Source organism: Vicugna pacos, chromosome 29 (genome assembly GCF_048564905.1).
Source record: "Vicugna pacos chromosome 29, VicPac4, whole genome shotgun sequence".
Lineage (NCBI taxonomy): Eukaryota > Metazoa > Chordata > Mammalia > Artiodactyla > Camelidae > Vicugna > Vicugna pacos.
The window spans coordinates 20,067,400-20,086,214 of NC_133015.1; the positions used below are offsets into that span (position 1 = coordinate 20,067,400).

Below are 18,815 nucleotides of genomic sequence, written 5' to 3' on the forward strand. Positions count from 1 at the left end.
TTAAGAAATGTATATTTAAATGTCCATCGTACATATAATAAGGCTGATTTTAGGATCTTTACACAAGGCAAGGCAATGGCAGCTGAAGTTTGAGCGTGACTGGAAAAGTACAGCTGTTCTTTGTCTGACCCCTACTGTCTGCCAAAAGTAAGTGCAGAATCAAAAAACGCCAAAGGAAAACCTTGACAGTCTCTTTTAAGAAATGGTGTTTTGTTTCATTCAAAACAAGAATTTAAAAAAAAAGTGTTCCAGAATAACATTTTACCTCCCCTAAACTATATACTAAGCACAGAAATATAAACCTAAAAGGAACCTTAGATATTTTCAAATTCAGCTTTTGCATCTGATAGAATGTCTGCTTTCAGGACTGTGAGCACAGATGGAAGTGGTCTGCAGGGCTCCACTTCTTTCCCCCTCACTCCACTGGTTTCTAATCTGTTCCACAAGAGCAGGAAGATAATCTCTGGGTTTTTAAACACCCCCTCTACTGCCTAAACACCACCAGAGCAGCATGACCAGCGTCACAGGGACAATGACATCCACCAGGACCACGCCCCTTTCCAAGAAACAAGTGCTGTCTCCTCCCTGAGGCTAAGACTCAAGCAAAGTGAAAAACAGAGGCGGGCACAGGGTTCTATCTGAGCCCCATCCTAGTTCACAACTTCCTGCTTTCCTTACGGCGAACGGAAGTAATTGCTCAGTAATTGTCCACCCCAGCCACAATTTATGTGGCCTTCCTCTTGGAGGTAGAGCTTCTTACAATTCAACCAATTATGTTTTCTTTGTCATTTTTTCTGCTTGTCAATAATCTCTTCTTGTAGTTGGACGCCCTCTGATGATGTGCATGGAATGTCACTCCACGCGAAATTATCAACCAGGGGCTTGTACTTTTCTCCATGGTTTCAAAAACAAACAAGGAACATGCATTCCATTGGCTTTGCTTGTCTGTTTGGGGTTCTTTGTTGTTTTTTTCTCATATGACATGCAGCATCCATTCCTTTTGGTCTCTTTGCCCCTTCAAACTTCATTCCATCCTCAATTCAATTCTCAGTGTCTGCATTCTTAAAACACACTTTATGCAAATATTCATCCTCTTCACTGGTTCTTGAACTCAGCCAGTTCATAGATGTTTTCCCAGAGGTGTGTGTCTAGTTTTAGATCTTCAAATAACTCAACTTTCCTTCCAAATTAATGAGAACATTTGTCCTAATTAATTTCTCTAATTCTGAACCAGGAGATTGTCCCTCAGGTGTTTTGAGATGCTTTCAACAAGACCTGACCTTTCAGATTGGCAGTTTAGCAGAAGTCTACATATCTGCTGTCCCAGTTACATTCAGTTCCTTCTCTGGGAGTATTGCTCAGTGACTCAAAGAAGATCATGGTTAAAGATAGGATAATTATTAATCTCTGCTCTCATGTGTCTCTGTCGACTAGACTGAATATTTGAAACAGAAAAGCTCTGTTTAAAAATAATGGAAACTACTTTCAATAAAACCCTTCAAATATTTTGCAGGATAAGTGTACTTCATAGCTTGTTTGCTGTGTTTAGAAGTCTGTCAGGATCCAAAGCAGTAAGTAGATGCTGCGAGTAATCATATCTAAGAGGAGACCTACTCATTAGCCATAAATCATACTGGATTCTGACATCTCCGTCCCCGACTCAGGACAACTGCGACCCCTCCCGCCCAGCCTTTCTGGGTCTCCTGATCCCAGCATACCTTCTCCCCGTGGTCCAGCCCCCCATCCATTGTGTCAGCTCCTCCAGTGGTATTCGGATAAATTCCTCTTTTTGCTCAGAGACCATTTCTGTTGACTGAATCCCTGAACCCTCCCTGATACAGAAATTATTTCTAAAGAGTAAGTTGTAGACAGCAGACTCTCAAAGAAACAGGGGGAAATTTGGATCTAGTCATCGGTCTAAAGATAAAGCAAAAGGCGATGAAATTCCCCACTGTAAACCCACAGGGGAATGTAGAACGTCACGAAGTGGCTACAAAAACTAATTAAATTACCAGCTACAGTCACCCCCAGTCAAGTTCTTCTTAGGGGAATGTTTCGGATGGCTGCACGGCAGCTGACACAAAAAGATTATGAAGAACGTTAGGACCTCACACTGTCAAAAGTCAGGTGGCAGCTTTTAAGTGAAGGAAGCATAATGCACATGGTAGCCTAGGAAATGGCAGGTAGCCACATGGTAATCACGTGACCTGCCCACGGCAATACTGATGATGGTCAACTGAGCACAGATTTCCTGGAACCTCACACACAAGGAGCCCAAATATCCTACTTTATTTGTATGGCAAAAGTCCAGATCTGGGGAACAGAAGCCTCTCTTCAGCTACCACAATAGAGAATTGTAATCCTTGCTCAATCTCTACATGTTAATTAGTTCATAGACAAAGAGTTTCTTCAATAAAGACAAGACTGGGTACTCTTCAAGAAATACTCTGAAATAACCCCATTAAGTGTTCTGTATTTTGAATAAATGTCTTTAAAAATGGTCAGAATTCCCACATTAATTCCTTAATCGATGGCTGCTGGGGTAGAAAGGGCCAAGCGGAGGTCTCTGGAATTTTTTGATCCTACTAATGGTATCCTCACAGGACAGCCATCGGGATAAGAACACCATTAACAACGTGAAAGATGCGCGAGTGGTGATTTCTGTCACATCCCTACTTAATTCTCCAGTGTAATAACACTAAAGATGAATTTTTTTTTGAGAATGATAGTGAATTGTCATAAACTTAATTAGGTGAGGACACAAATGAAGGCTGCTGTTTCAAATTTTACCACACGGAAGCAAATCTGCACCATGCGTAGGCAGACACTAAAGGCAGGAGTCAGTCGTACCAGAAACAGCTAGATGGGCACCAACATGCAGCCCACTTTTTCACAGCTTGCATTTCCCAGTGGGAAGCAGCAGTCTAGCTTTCTCCTCCCACACTTGCACCAAGGTGTAACAAGCTATTGGTTCTCACCAGTGGAATATGAATGAAAATGATGTGTGTCTCTTCTGAGCCAAGGAATTTTAAAAAGCAAACATGCTTTCTTCACTTTCCCTTTTCACTGGCTGGAAGCAAAGGACTACACAGCTTTGTGGGGTGGTGGGCTCTGTGATCGGAAGGAGCCTGGACCCGTTAAAATTCTGCATGGAGGAAAGCCTCTCACCAACCCAAAGCAGTCATCCTAGACTGTTACGTGACTGACAACTAAATTTTTATGACACTAAACCCCTGAAATTTGTGGTTATTTTTTCATCAGGTTGAGTCACCCAAAGTGATAGATCAGTCGAGTGCACAGAAAGAGCTCGCTCTCACATATTTATGCAATTCCTACTTTCATCCTTACCTCAACCCACTCTTACATCCGCAGCAGGAATTCCCTACAAACATTCCATGAAGAAGGAAAAAACGTAAGCCTGATTTTCGGATGGCTGGCTCTGCACCATATTCTACAGATTGGAATAGACTGTGTAATGACACAGCCCAGTCAGTGAACTCGGATGGAGGACAATGAAGAAGTGAAACATTTTCATGGGGCAGAACTTTGAGCAGTATATCTCAATGTTCACTTTTTCTAGAAAAAGAGATGAATCATCGAGGAGCCACAATAACTCTTGAGCAGTGGCCAGATGGTGGAATAGTTGGGACGAGCAAGAATGGAGGAGTGATGAGTGTGGGGAAGGGATATGTGACTGACCTCCCACAGGGGCGTAGGGCGTGAGAGTGTGAGAATACGTGTGCCTCATGTGCATGCCTGCCAGAAGGTCACTACTGCAGACAGTCAGGCAGACAAATTATCCTCTCTCGCAGCCTCCTCTTCAGCATACTCCCTTTTACCTACTTATTCAACAGAATCGTGAGAGAAGGGGCCAAGAGCACAGGAATGGAAGTTCCAAACGGATCAACAACTTGCTTGTCCGGCCAGAGCCTCTGCCAAGTATACAATTTGCCAGAAGTAGTGACTAACTTTGAGTTTTGATAAGGTCCCTTGCTTCAAGATGACTAAGCAGCTATTTGCCGATCCTTTTTGTTGGACCTCTTCCACCATGAAAGGCGCAGTCATTGGTAATTGATGGAATAGACACTCATTCTGGATTTGGATTTGATCTGCACGCCTCTCACAGCAGCGCCAGCACCACCCTCTACAAAAGAAATAAACATCTTGTGCAAAATTACAGTGCTGCCTACAGCATTGCTTATGACTAAGGACTTCCCTTTACAGTGAAAGACATGGTGTGGGTTAATGCTTGTGGAATTCACATAAACCCCGCCATCCAGAAGTAGCTGGCTTTATAGAGCACTGGGATGACCCAGTCAGTCCTCAGTTACAGTGAAAGCTATATCTGTAAACATTTTGTTCTCTCTTACAGGAAACAGGGAATTATCTGAACTACCAAGTGTTGTATGGTATTCTTTCTTCCACAGCTAGAACGCCCAGGTCCAGGATCCAAGGGGTGGAAGCGGAAGTTGTACCATTCATGAGTACATCTAATCACCCATTCACAAAATGTTTGCCTTCTATCCCAGAGACTCTAGGCCCTGCTGGTTTAGAGATTACAGCATTTATTCTAGTTATCTATTTCTGCATGAAAAACCTCCCTCCTTTTTAATGGCTTAAAAAACAAGAACATTTATTTTCTTCATTAATATGCAGTTTGGATGTGACTTGACAGGAGCAGTGTCAGGTGAAGAGGTCCAAAGACTAAAAGCTGGAATTATCTGAAAGCTCATTCCTCACATGTCTGAAATTTCGACTGGAATCACTCAAACAGCTGGGCTGGAGGAGTTGGGACTTCTTGAACATCTCCATCTCTATAGTATCTTCACATGGTCCTTCATGCATGGTAGCTTCAAAGTAGCTGGACCTCCTTTGTGTCAGCTCAGGACTCCCAAGCACACACAGTTTAGGGTTCTTTAGGAAATTATATAAAAATACTGAATGTTCTAGCAATTCTGCTTCTGCATATACTCACCAAAAGAATTAAAGAACAGATATTCAAACAGAAATTTATAAAGAATGTTCATAGTAGCACTACTCACAATAGCCAAAAGTAGAAGCAACCCAAATGTCTATCAATGGATAAACCAAATATGGTATATCCATGCAATGGTATATTAGTAAATCATAAAAAAGGAATGAAGTACTGTTACAACATGGATGTGCTTGAAAACATTATGCTAAGTGAAGGAAACCAGTCACAAAGGCCACCTATTGTATAACTGCATTCATATAAAATGCTCAGAATAGGAAAATCTACAGGGAAAAAAGTTTCACAGTTGCCATCAGCTGGGAAGAGGGGACATGGAGAGGGCATGCTAATGTGTATGAGGTTTCTTTTGGGTACGATTCAAGTGTTCTAATATAAAGTAGTGGTGATCATTGCACAACTCTTTAATATACTAAGTATTATACTAAATATTATATATACTAAAAGCCAAGAATTTTATACTTTAAATGGATGAATCTTCTGACATATGTATTGTCAATAAAGCTATTACAGTTGACCCTTGAACAATATGCATTTGAACTGTGTGAGTCTATTCATAAGGAGATTTTTTTAAAATAGTAAATACTACAATACACATGATCCACGGTTGGTTGAGTCAGAGAAGATCATGAACTGAGGATGTGGAGGGACTGTGGGTACACAAAAACTGAATTTGGAGGGTTGACTATAAATTATAAGCAGGTTTTTGACTGTACCCTGTATAGGCACCGCCATCAACCTCATTGTCCATAGGGCAACTGTAGTTACAAGGTATCACACATAAAATTTTCCACCTGATGTTTTGTAATCCTTGTATTCTTGGATATGTTGTATCTGTCTTTACCCCACAGTATCTTCAAAGAAAGTATTCTAACAATGAAAAGATGGGATTTTTGTGTATGAAAGATACAATATATAGAGAATTCCAACAATATAACTATCCAGATGTCTCCAAAGGGAAGTAATATACTGTGGTTCTCACTAGGTGACACAGAGCCCCAAGTCACCCAGGAAACAGCTCCTCAAAAGAGAGTTATAAAGAGACACAGCTGTACGATGCAGGAATCCTGCCAGCCGGCCTGGTATGTTTCGTACCTCCAGGGATATTGAAAGACAGGGGTTACTTTACCCTCAGGATTTAAAAGATCTTCTTAAGGCACAGTCTCCATGGAAACCTCAACTTCACACTCTATCCCCAGCCTTTGTGTCCTAGAAGAACATCCTCCTGAACACATGCTCATGACATCCATGAAAAGATTTTTCATATTTTCTGAAAAATGCTTGAAATATAAGCCAACTCTTTATGCCTGTTATCAAAACACAAGTTTTAAAAGAAAACTCTTTGGGTGATAAAGAGTCTGTGTACTTACTGATTGGAATTTTTTACATTAAAAATATGAACTTCTAAAAGCCAACATGTGGTAGTTGGAACCTGGACATCCTGGGCTAGAAGTCAGGATGGCTGAGTTATAACCTTTCCTATCATTAGAAGGAACTTAGCTGAGGCATTTAATCCTTCTCAGCCTCAGTTTTCTCTCTTGGGGAACTAAGGGATTGAACTTGAAGTTTTCTTAGATTCCTAGTAGCTTAAATATTGTATGTCCCTGTGAATTTGAAGAATAACTCAAATTCTGGGCAATTTTGGCTTAAGTAGAGCTCAGTATCCCAGTCTTAAATGACTCAGAGCACTAGGATGAGGCCTCACTCACAGAAGCCCCCTATTCCTACCACTGAGGGTAGAAAGTCTTGGTCACGTGGAGCACATCAGGCTTCCCCTGAAGTTCCTCTTCTGTCCTTAAGGACCAAGACAGAACACACGCCTCTTCCTCCATCAATAGGAATTACAAGTGGAACAGAGGTCTCCTCCCTCAGACCCTGTGTCCCCATCAGCAGGGATGAAGGGGCAACTCCTGAAACCCTGAAATGCATTGTGGTCTACAGCACCCTGATCTCTCGGTTCCTCCATCTCTTCTCTGCAGAGATCTTGCCCACCTTCTCAAGGCGCTATTCCAGTTCTGTCATTACCAGTAACTGCAGGACAGGACAGGACGGGACAGCAGCTCCTGCTCAGCCCTCTGCCTGCAGCCCAGATACATGAGAAGAGAGCCTCCCTGGTCATCCACAAAAGCCCTTGTAGTGACACTTAGGAATAAATGACCAGGGACTTGGAGACACTTATCTGGCCAGCCTGCTTCTTCTACTTCAAAAATAAAACATGATGGGTCTTTTTGTTCTGTACAGAGACGCTCAAATGACGATGAGCATCAGTGCCTGTCTGTATGATTTATACCATCGCTCTCAAATAAATAAAATACCTAGATTGTGTAGCACACACTCACGTTCCCCATAATGTCATTTAAATAAATCAACCAACAAATATAAATAAGTTTATAAGCTGGAAGGAGTGGGCCATTTGGGCGCAGCGTAAACCAAAAAAATTAAATTGCAGCTCCCCCAGCAAAGTCAACTCCAGCACACAGTGACTGAGATTCACTTCTTGTAAATAGTCTATGTGAGATGGACTTAGTGAGCTACCTTAAGGTAGAGTTATGATTTTTCAGCTTAGTTTGATTTCCATTCTGAATACAAGTCATTATCAAAATGCAAGGGATTTAGTTTGCCCTAGCAGAAGAGCGCTATTCACTAATTACAGGCTTAATGTCAAATTAGGTCCTGTTTCTCTGCAGCAGCAAAGTAATCAGAGGAGAATCCCATGCCTCTATTAAACATTTACATTAGAACCGCCTAATTACTCCAGGATTTGTTTGGGTAGCACTGGCAGATGTTCTGAAAGGCTGCAGAAAATGCACTCAGTTTCACAGGAGATGAACATTCATTTAGGACCATCCTGACCTCAGAGCAGGGTACATGAGTGCACGTGTGGATCACGAAATACACCAGGTCTTTTCTGATATAATTCAGTTAAATGCATGATCTGAGCACCTGTCATGAAGCTATTTATTCTCCATCGGCCTCAGGAAAATATTGCAAATGTTCACAAAGGAAGTCCACCAAACTTTGCTCCTTCCACAGCTGAGTGTTATGGAGACAGAAGGTTATTTAAATGATTATAATCAGAGTTTTAACCTTATTTTTAAAAAGCAATAAACCCACTTGAATCTCCACTGTGCCGGCTGATAGCCCACTTTCTCAAGACCTCGATACACAACAGAAGGCATGAGATTTGAGAGACTTTGAGACTTTGCTTGTGTGAAGCCCTGGTGGTTTAGAGTGGAGTGGGGGGCACCGTGCCAGCCATCTCTGCTTAACAAAGAGGTGAACAGAGCCGGCTCTGTTTTCTGTACTTCCTCACATGCTGGCCTACTTGGAGGGTAGCTGTGAGCCAAACAAGTGACAGATGGCACATTTGCACCAATGAGACACGCCGGTGCAGGAGGCTCCTCCCCCACCACGCTCAGGAGCCGCCACGCTCCACGTAGGTATCAGGTTGCTCCAGCCGCAAAGGCTTGGGGCACAGTTACTTGGGTGCAGGGCTCGGCACTAACATGGAGTTTGGCAGGTGGCATGGGTGACCCCTGTTCTGGGACCTCACTGGCCACTATTTTTCTCAAGGAGGTATTCCAGGACATTAAAACGACTTCGCTCTAGAACCAAGAACTCCCAGCATTGACTTTTTCTTTCTTCGAAGTCAGATTATTCCTGAGAAAAAGAAAAATTAAGTTTAGGTCTGGAAGAATGAGATTCTCCTTTACAGGTAGTTTTGGGGGAAATCTGAGAACGTAATCCTACTTCCCTTCCAGCCCACCTTCCTGTGTCACTGGCTCTCCTGCCACCCCTCTCTGATGCTCTGAGCTGTCGTCTTTCTTCCCTTTCCTATGCCGCCCAGGGCCTGTTCTTCTGATATTATAGGTAAGAAAGAGAGAATTCCTTGAAGACAGTGGCTAGCTTTAGACACCATCAGATCCCCAAAATCTAGCTCAATGCTAGAATATAATAGGGACATCATAAATGCTTATTAAAGCAAGTTTTGAAAGGGCAATAGAATATCAAGAAAATAGGAAGAAAGAATCAGGATTATCTGTGTAGCATAATGTATATTCCCCAAAGAAGTAAGTTATATTAAGCAAAAACTTGCTGTATTAAATGTCCACACTCCTTCCATCAAAAGAGAAAACCTATTTCTTGCCCTCCTTGAATCTGGACTGACTTTGTACGTGTCTTTGCCCAATAAAGCACAAGGTAAGTTACATCCTATTCATTACAAAGCCTCGTTCTTAAGAGACTTTCTAAATACTGTTCTTGCTCCCTTGGAAGCCTGAAGCCAGTGCATTCGGCAGAAGTGGGGTATAGCCTCTCGGAGGATGAGAAGCCACATGGAGGAGAGTTAAGTTGCCCTAGTCAACAACCAGCACCAACCGCCAGACGTACGAGGCCCCTTGCAGAGCCATCCACCATCAAAAGAACCACTCACACTGCAAACCAGCAGAGTCATGAGAAATAATCGATCACTGTTGCCTTCTTGGGGTCAGTTGCCAGCAAGAGATCACTGAAATGCTCCATGCTGTCCAGGTCGTCAGCACCTCTCCTGAGACCACCACCAGTGCCTGGAGTCCACGGTCCTCTACAACAAGGCTGCAGCCCGTCTCTGCAGCTCAGGGCATCCTCAGGCACCCCTAGCCAGCCACTGCTCAGAATCCACTTGCTTTCATTCATTTTCTTAGGATTCTGTCCCTTTGCTTTACACCTGGATCCTCTCCACCTCACTCTCTACAACTAATTAATTGGCTGGATGGTCCACTTGATTTTTGTTTGAAATTCTTCCCCTTGAACCTACTACTTGGGTCACCTCCCCACCGGGTTCCATGCAGCACAGCCCACGGAGGACTGACCCACTTCTCAGTGACCTGGACCATAGGCCTGGAACTTGCATGCCCCTTCTCCAAGAAAAGAGTTCTTCAGACCAGTGCTTTCACTTGGAATATTTTAAAGGGAAACAAAACAAAACAAAACAACAAAAAAAACCTGTGGATAAAGATAACTTATGTAATGAAAAAATAATTATGAAACACTATCTTGGACACAAAGCTATACCCTCTCTCCACGTACCTTTACTGCTATTTGTAGTAAGTTTTGGCCTTTATACCTGCAAATGCTCAACAGTAACCTTCAGGGAGCTCTTTACTGATTGATTTCATTGTTATTTATTATCCCAGGAGTAGCCTTGTCTGTTTATTTGGTCTGTAGTGGGTGCCCTTTGACCTGAGTCTAGAGTCCTCTTCCGTGGTGACATTCTCCTTGCTAATTTTCTAAATACTTTGAAAATAATAGTCATTTCAAGCTACTGTTAGTGGGAACATTCATTGTCTGGTTGGGGTCCTGGCTAAAAATGACAACAAAACCCTTCCAGATTTCCAGAGTTCTGGAGTTAGTGTGACCACTAACTGCCTCATGGCTGTTGCTGCCACTTAGGGCTGTGTTTCTACCCGAATCTTTCCGGGTCACAATCAGTGCACCTGGATTCAGCCGCTGTGCCGGGGGCAGCCCGTTGTGACCGGTGGCCGTGGAAATCACCCTTCTGCCCTTCCCAGGTCACCAGCCCTCTCTCCGGGCAGTGGGCTCCCTCCTGAGTGTTCACTTGCAAACTGCGATCAGGACGTATGCTCTGAACTGAGCACTGGTCTTTTTCTGTTGAGCCTTACCCACAGACTGCCACCTTCTACTGCCTACATTTTACTGGACGTTTCTGTCATCCAGGGTCTCAGTGGTCTATTTCAACCTTCGTTTCTGTTTTCATTGTTTTTCTCAGTGTCAGCATTTCTGACATTCCATGTTGGGAATGGTCATTTTCTTGGAAGCTGGAATTTTCAGATTAGCTTTGAGAACTGTCGTTTAACTGAAGGAGGCTTTGATATGCAGTGAGGGGCCAGAGGATTCAGCTGGGTTCTTCTGATGAGCACATGAAAACACTCTTCTCTGGGGTCTGTTAATCAGACACGTTTGCTGATTACTTTTTAGAACTGTGTTGTCACTCATAGTTCTGAGCTTAGGGAGGCCACTGACCCTCCATCCTGTACCCTGAATGACAGTCTTTGGCAAATGGTGACAAAACAATGCAAGATCTAATAGTTCAGATGCACACTTTTTATATTTTTTCTGTAATCATTTATTAAGGTGAGCCAAAGCGATTGGAGGTAAAAGATACACAACTTTGCTGAGAAAGAAATTTAGAATGAGTCTACAATTACATCCAACGTGAGACACACATTGTCGTTCCTTCTCAAGATTCAATTGTCTAAACACTCCTGAAACAGGTAACAGCCAATATTCCAGATTTATTAAAGCTGGAATATGTAGAGAGGAAATATGTGCGTAGGTTGAGACACACAAATTTTTAAATCCTACCTCTTCATCAAAGTCGTTCACTTCGAGGACAGGCCATGTAATCATGTACCTGACCCGTTGCTAGGATATGTTTCTTCACTTTTAAGCAACATCTCTTAAGAGATGTCAGGGCTTGTTTAAAAATGTTTTTCATGTACTGTAGCTGGGAATCCTTCCAAAATACTCTGTTTATCTCTAATCCACACCTGCTCTGTAAACAGCCATGACTGTTCGCTTCAAAAATAAGCACCAACTTGGATGCTAAAGTAACCATGTGATTTCTTCATCAGAAACAGAAAATGAGAAGGAAAACATCAAACCTATTAAAATATTAATAGAACTTTTACAAAATCATTTTACTTATGGAAAAGAAAAATACTGCTTTTGGGTTAGAGAACTATTTTAGCAAGATAGAATATTTAGTTTAAAAAATTTTTAATAGAATCCTAAAGTTAGAATTCAGAGGAAATCATTCCTATCAAAAACTCATCATGCCTTTCATGTAGGATTTTTGCCATAATTTAATGGATGGGGTTCCTATCACATTTATAATCTTACTTAAGATACAAAATTGGAGGTAAAATACAATCGCATCTACATGAACTCTAGAAAGAAGGAATCTGGTCAGCAGTGCTGGCAAGCAGGTCAGTGGTTGCCTGGGCTGGGGAGGGGGGGTGTCAGGAATAAATGAGGAAGGGCCCAAGTGAACTTCTAGGGGTGATGAAAATGTTCTGTATCTTGACTGCATGGTAATTTCATGGGTATATGCATTCGTCAAAACCACCGAATTATTCCCTTAAAGGGGGTGCATTTTACTGAATGTAAATGATGCTTCCATAAAGATGACCTCCCCCCCAAAAAACAAAAATAAAACAAAACAAAGGTACGTACAATATTTCAAATATATATACACCAAGATTTTGAGAATAATTTTAAACCGAGATCTATCTTTAGCTTAATTGCAAGAATCTTAGGTAAAAACTTTAAATATATATACACCAAGATTTTGAGAATAATTTTAAACCAAGATCTATCTTTAGCTTAGTTGCAAGAATCTTAGGTAAAAACTTTAATATGTTCCCAAATTCTTCATATTTATGTTTTAATTTCTTTCTCTTTTTCTGCCATGCTTCATTACTGACCTCTGCTGAGCATTGAGTAGATTTTACAAGAAAATTTAGAAGCCTTATCTTAATAGGTTTTCTTCCTACTAGTTACTGTTTCTCCACAAATATATATGCTTACTAAAACTAAAGCACTTGAGTGACACACTTCTAGTAGAATGGTTAGTACAGCAATCTGCAGGGTCAGGATAATCATATGTCCATCAGAGGTGCCTCACGGACTTGAAACTGAAAACTCATTTGCCTTGAGGGGCAGTCTATTCAAGTCATTCTCACATCTTTCCAAAGAGCTTTAAATGTTTACTATATTCCGTAGGAGGGGGTTCACTAGTTCTGGAGATGGCCAGACATGATCTCAACGTAAGCTCATTGTAATGGCCATATACCTGTTTGTATGCATTTCCTCTTGTTTTAAATATATGCCTAGCGTCAAACATATGATAGACAACATTACTGTTGGCAGGAAGGAGAGGAGGACACAGTAAGCTACATTGTGACCCACCAGACACACGGCACAGACCGCAGGTGCAGCCCAGAACCGCTAAATGGATCTGTCTGAATCGGCGAAGCTATTAGGTGAAGGCTGGAGATTAGAAAAATGCTGTTTATGATGATTCTCCAAGAAACTAGTCCCGGCTTTTCTCAAACTCTGCAGAACCTTGTTATACAAATCTTTGAACATTGCAAATTCTAATTTTGGGAAAAAGGAAACTTGTTCGTGCATCTAGATGAGAGCAGTTGCTTGGGAAAATGCGAAAGAAGCAAGAGAAATATTTGCTGCTCGGGCAAGCGCAGGCTAGAGCTTCCCAGATGCAGGAGGAGAGAAGCGTTCGCAGAGGTGAGCAGTGGCGACATCAGATGTCCGTGCATTATAATACTTACTGTGGCACAGGTCTCATAGGAAAACCTGTCTTTAACCACCAGGTGTATCAGTTTATAACTGATCTTTCCTTATACCACAAGGGGGAAAAAAAAGACTTTGCATTTATTAGGGTAAGTTTATCCTTCCAAAGGAAGAATAATATTTTTATCATTTTTTCCCCTAAAGCATGCTCTTCAGAAACATTTTTAAAAGAATAATATTTTCTGTGATTATTTTCCCACACTGATTTTCAGCAATTTTCAAAGTATTTCCTGTTTTTAGTGCTGTAATCCATGTCTACCCTCCTCAGGGAAAAAGATGACCAAGGAGTGTTTCTTGGTAAATGCTCTGGGTTTATTCCAGCTTGTTTTGTAATAATAAAAAAAAAAAATTCTGGAACATGTTAGTTAGTAGAAATGAAGCCTTTTTAACAAAGCCATATTCCACATGTAGAACACGTGGAAATGCTACTGAGGCAAGAAATCAAAACAGAATTAAGTGTTAAGAATTATCAAGAAGAATGTCCTGTGTGTGTGTGTAAAAAAAGAGACCTATTCTTACTCAGTTTTAAAAACGTACATTTTCTTTTAGAACTAGAAAGCAGTATTGATTTCAAGTATTCTTGTTTACCGCTGAATAATTTTCCCCAAGGAGCAGGAAGGAGACAATGCAATAGATTTGTTGATATAATTAATTACTACTGAACAAATAAACTACAAATAAACCCATGTCTCTATGGATGCAAGTGTGATTTATTAAACACAAAGAAATCAACTGTATTCCCAACTCCAAATCCAAATGCATAAAAATTAAAAGCAGCAGCTACCTATAATATTTACAGTGTAACCTCAGAATTCTCTCAAGAATTGGGCTAGTGTATGAATAAAAGTCATAGAGATAGGAACCATTATTGCCAGGGCAAGGCCTATGTAGAAGAAATCAGAACACAAGGTTGAAAATGGTTTGTTCTAAAAGGGACAACCTTCTATAAATGAAGGGTGATAGGAGCTGAGGAGACAGATCACAGGACCACAGGGCAATCCAGAGGGCTTCCTGGAAGAAGTGGCAGTTGAGGTGGACCCTGAGAAGTATGACTTGGATGTGCAAAGATATGTAGGAATGAGGGAAAGAAAAGCCAGAATAAGCAAAGCAACAAAGATGGAAAAGTATGGAAGGTACAGCCTTCAAGAAATAAAATCAGCTTGGAAGAAGCCAGTGTGCACGAAGGAAATTACTCTTAACAGCTAAAACCTGCCGGAAACCGCGACTTTCTGTTTACAGCATGTCATTTAATCCTCAGCACAATCCTATGAGGCAGGTATGATTTTATCATGTTGTTAAAATGAGGACATTAGAGCACAGGAGGATTAAGAAACTCGTCTGCATTTCTCCAGATGGGAAGGGACACGGCTAATGTTCATACCCAGAAAGTAGGAGTTCAGAGCCTGTTTTCTTCCCTGAAGCATCATATTTTACCCCAGACTAAACTCAGCACCTTCTGCCCTGGTTGCTCTCCTCCTGGAGAAGAAGAGAAGTTTCTGAGCTGGAGACCAGGAGGGGAGATGTTTGAAATGATCACACCGCGGGAGAGGGTGGCTCCCGGGCTGTGGTGCGGAGGACAGATTGCAGATTCGGCAGTGTGAGGAGGCAGAAGAGCAGAGAACTGCGCCAAGCAGACAGCAGTGAGGGTCTGAAACACAGAACAGGTTTTATGGGAAAAGGAACAGAATTGGACCAATGTTACTTGACGTTGGGTAGTCTGGCCAGAGCAATCCAGCATTAATACGACCTGGAAAATGTTTTAAATTCGAGTGAATAAAAGGATGGTGACACTATTAGCAAATAAATAAATAAATAAATGTGGGCGATAAACCAAGTTCTGACTGAAGGAATGCTGGGCTTAGGGGTGTATTGTATTCAAGGTGACTGTGGGTTACCTGGATCAAAATGTCTGGTGTAAACGTAGGGAGACTCAGGAGAAAGAAACCGAAAGAGGCAGGCTTGGGAGGCACCTACAGAGAGGTCAGGGTTGAAGCCTCAAAGAGCCAGGCGCCCGCGATAGCTAGTGATGCAGGGAAAGCGAAGGAAAGACTTGTTACCATCTGTGGAGTGGGAAGAGGGGCAGATTGCTTAAAAATCATTATTAACACACACGCAAGTAAAAAACAAATTGTAAACCCACCAATTAAAAAAATTAAGTCAAGTAGGTAGTGTTTCCTACCTCCGTTCCACTCCCCAGAGGTAGTAACAGCAAAGTGCTTGCCCCGCATCCTTCTCAGCCCCTTCCTTTGCTTATTCAAATGGAGGCTCAGGGTCCCCTTGGAGGACCCACCCATCTCAGAAACCCATGCCCTTCCAATTCATTCTCCAGCAACATTTAACAAACACTAGAGGGAAAATGGATTTCTGAGCTCAGAAGCATATAAACCTATAATTATGGTTGGGTAGAAGGAAACATATAAAACATTAGTGTACTAAATTTATAGGACTGAAGTACTTTATTAAAACGTAGGGGTTTTAAACCATACACTCAAATATTCAAATGCCAGTTTTTAATGGAGGAAAGTAATTATAAGTATTATATTAATTAAGCACTTACGTACTTCAGACGGCTGGTTTGATATGCAATTTTGGTTGCTTTACTTCCCTATAAATATTCAAAACAAACAAAAAAATAATTACAGTGAGGAATTTGTGAAGGCTTTTATGAATTAAGCCTGTCCAGTAGAGGCAGAATTGCAAGCTTACAATGATGGATTAGAGCAGACCCCACTCCAACAATCAGAGAAGTCAGCTAGTAAGCCAGCTTTTTGGACAATACAGACAGAGAAGATAAAGAACATTTTTGACTCATTCCAATAAAGACTTTCTAAATCTTTGTAGTCACAATATTGTGTCAACGGGAATAGTAAGCTTCAAAAGCAGAGTACTCACTGGTTTTACCAGTAAGATGAATAGCTAATGTCTGTCCTTCTGTTAGAATGTGAGTTCCATGAGGATGTTTTGTGCTTCTTTTTTCTTATCGTGTCCCCAGGCTGTAGTAGCATTACACAGAGCAGATGATCATGCCATTGGAAGGAAGGAAGGAGGGAGAAAGGGAGGGAGGGAGGGACACATGAAGGAGGGATCGAGGGAGGGAGCCTCCCCATTTGGACCAACTACTTAAACCAGACCATGTCAGGCTGCACTCAGGGAATCAGGTCCAGTCTTAACAGTGGCCACTCACACTCTTCATGTTTATTTTAAAGACAAAGAAGAAAGAAGGTTCTAACTGCCTAGAAGCACTCTCTCCTGGCCTGGCATCATCAGAGAGCTCCTTGGCCTTCTCTTTGCAGAATAGCTTCCCCAAAATTATTTTCAAAAGTGTGAAGTCAGCCACTCCACATTTTTTAAGCATCTGACCAAGGATCTCATTTATTTTTCCACTCCACCATTAATAGACTAACTCAGTTACGAAGATACTTAAAATACTAAAAGTTTGCCTAGCAAAAGATGGGTTAAATGCACACACACACAAAATTTCACATTTACCATATTTACTTTAGGGAGATAAGAATGTTCCCACCTTGAAACTAGCTTGGTGAAAACTTTCCTCAATGATCTGAGCAACTTTTATATAAATGTTATTTTAAAAAATATATGGCCATTTAGAAAGCATTGAAAAATATATTTTCTGAACAATCGTGTGAGAAAATAGGAAATTCCATTTTACAGATTAGAAAATGGAGGCTCAGAAATATTAAACAACATACTTAAAGTTACAGAACTAGGACGAGGAGGAACAGATGCATGAACTTTATCTCCTTCTTCCAACCAACTAGCTGACTCAAAGGAAAAAATTGTTTTTGATTATTTGTGTGTAATTTATAAACCAAGGCAAGCAGATTGCCATTAGCCCGCACTTCCTAATCTCTCACTAGGTTATCATAAAAAGATGATAGCTCTGTAGGAATGGATTAAATTCTCATGGGAGAGATTCCTCCATGTGGTTAAAAATGACACAAACTCTGCTCCAATCACTCACACATATGAGAAGCCCTTTTTATATGTTTCAGAACACACAGTTGTCAAGCTGCTCCATCTATTTTATTTGTTTTGAAATTCATATTTGTGTATCTTTCCATTGCTAATGCCTCTCCATGACCTTCTAGGCTGGCATTGCCATCAGAGAACTAGAAAATCTGCCTGCTGACTACAGTTAGTCAGCAACACAAGGACATTCCAGCATTCCCAGCCCATCAGGGTTTTTAGGTTTCTCCAGCTGGACTGGGCCATCACACACAAATATCTTAGTCAAGAACATACAAACGGTTGACAGAATCTTAGATGATGAGGAAGTTCAGGTCTTTAGCAGCCACAGACGATGTGAGTTTTGGAATTCTCTATTGTCTCCAGCTCCTGGACTCCAGCTTGAATCACCAGAGACCCAAGAACGCCACCAGAAGCTGCTTGATACATGCAGAGAGAAACAGCCTTTTCTGGAACAGATGTTTCCTTTTAAGGCGTTTTATTGAGAATAAGCATTTTTGTTGGATAATAACCCATTTTAACAACAGATCACATGTAATACCATGTGGAATTAAATGGGGTTTGTTTGGATGTGGTTAGCATCTGGTTCCTGTGCAGCGGCGGGAGGACCCGATTTGAGGCAAAGCCCAGACACAAGAATAGCGCCGCCATTTATTCACTTGTAGCTGCTGCCGAGCCCCTTAATTTCTTGGATCCTGTTTTCCCATCAAGAAGGGGAGGGATTCAGTAGGGGAAAATCACTGACATGCCTTTCAGAACTAATGTCTCATAAATGTATTATTTTAAAGCAATCCAAAAAGGAAATAATATCCACAGAAACATCGCAAACTGCTAAAAGGACCTGTGGTCCTTTATGATCATGTTAAGAAGAAATCGATACGATGTGCTGAGAAAGGTAGAACCAACGCCACCAAACAGGCCTCGTTCCCCATGCTTCTCCTGGTCCCCTCCCCAGAGCCTCACCTTCTCTGCTCAGATGCCCCAAGTGCCTTTTCTTTTGTTTTGACCCAAGCTGATACAGAAACCCGGGTTCCAACTCCTCCCTGCTTTGAGCTACTCACCTCTGGGTGTTCCCATATGTAAATGCATGCAAGCAAACTTCCGTCCGTCTCTTACTAACCTGTCTCTGGCCAGTGTCATCGACGGGCGCCCAGCTGGAGAACCTAAGGCAGGTAGGAGGGATGTTTACCCTCCCCGGCAGGGCCTACTTTTGAGGACCTGTTTTTCCAGCGTACCCGGTGACCAAACACGAGTTACTCAACCTCGCTGAAATTGCTCGTTTTAAAAAGGGAGAAGTTATTTATGTGCACATGGTTTTGGTGAGATTAAATGAGATGCTGAATATGAGGAGTCTCTGTACATTAAAAAATTAAGGAAATTAATTTTTAAGGATTTTAAAGACACTAAGAATGTCATTAGGGAACCATGCAGAAAGCTGGAACCGGCACTAAGGGGACAACACCAAAAC

The 18,815-nt window shown here is 41.6% G+C and overlaps 1 long non-coding RNA gene across 1 annotated transcript; it reads right to left on the minus strand.

Annotated features, from left to right (window-relative positions):
• Nucleotides 1-14,445: 14,445 nt before the first annotated feature.
• On the minus strand, nucleotides 14,446-18,452 carry LOC140690205 (uncharacterized). The gene is made up of 3 exons (XR_012065385.1): nucleotides 18,409-18,452; nucleotides 15,918-15,965; nucleotides 14,446-15,008 (listed from the first exon to the last, which is right to left on the minus strand). It is a non-coding gene; the product is annotated as an uncharacterized lncRNA (long non-coding RNA).
• Nucleotides 18,453-18,815: the final 363 nt, after the last annotated feature.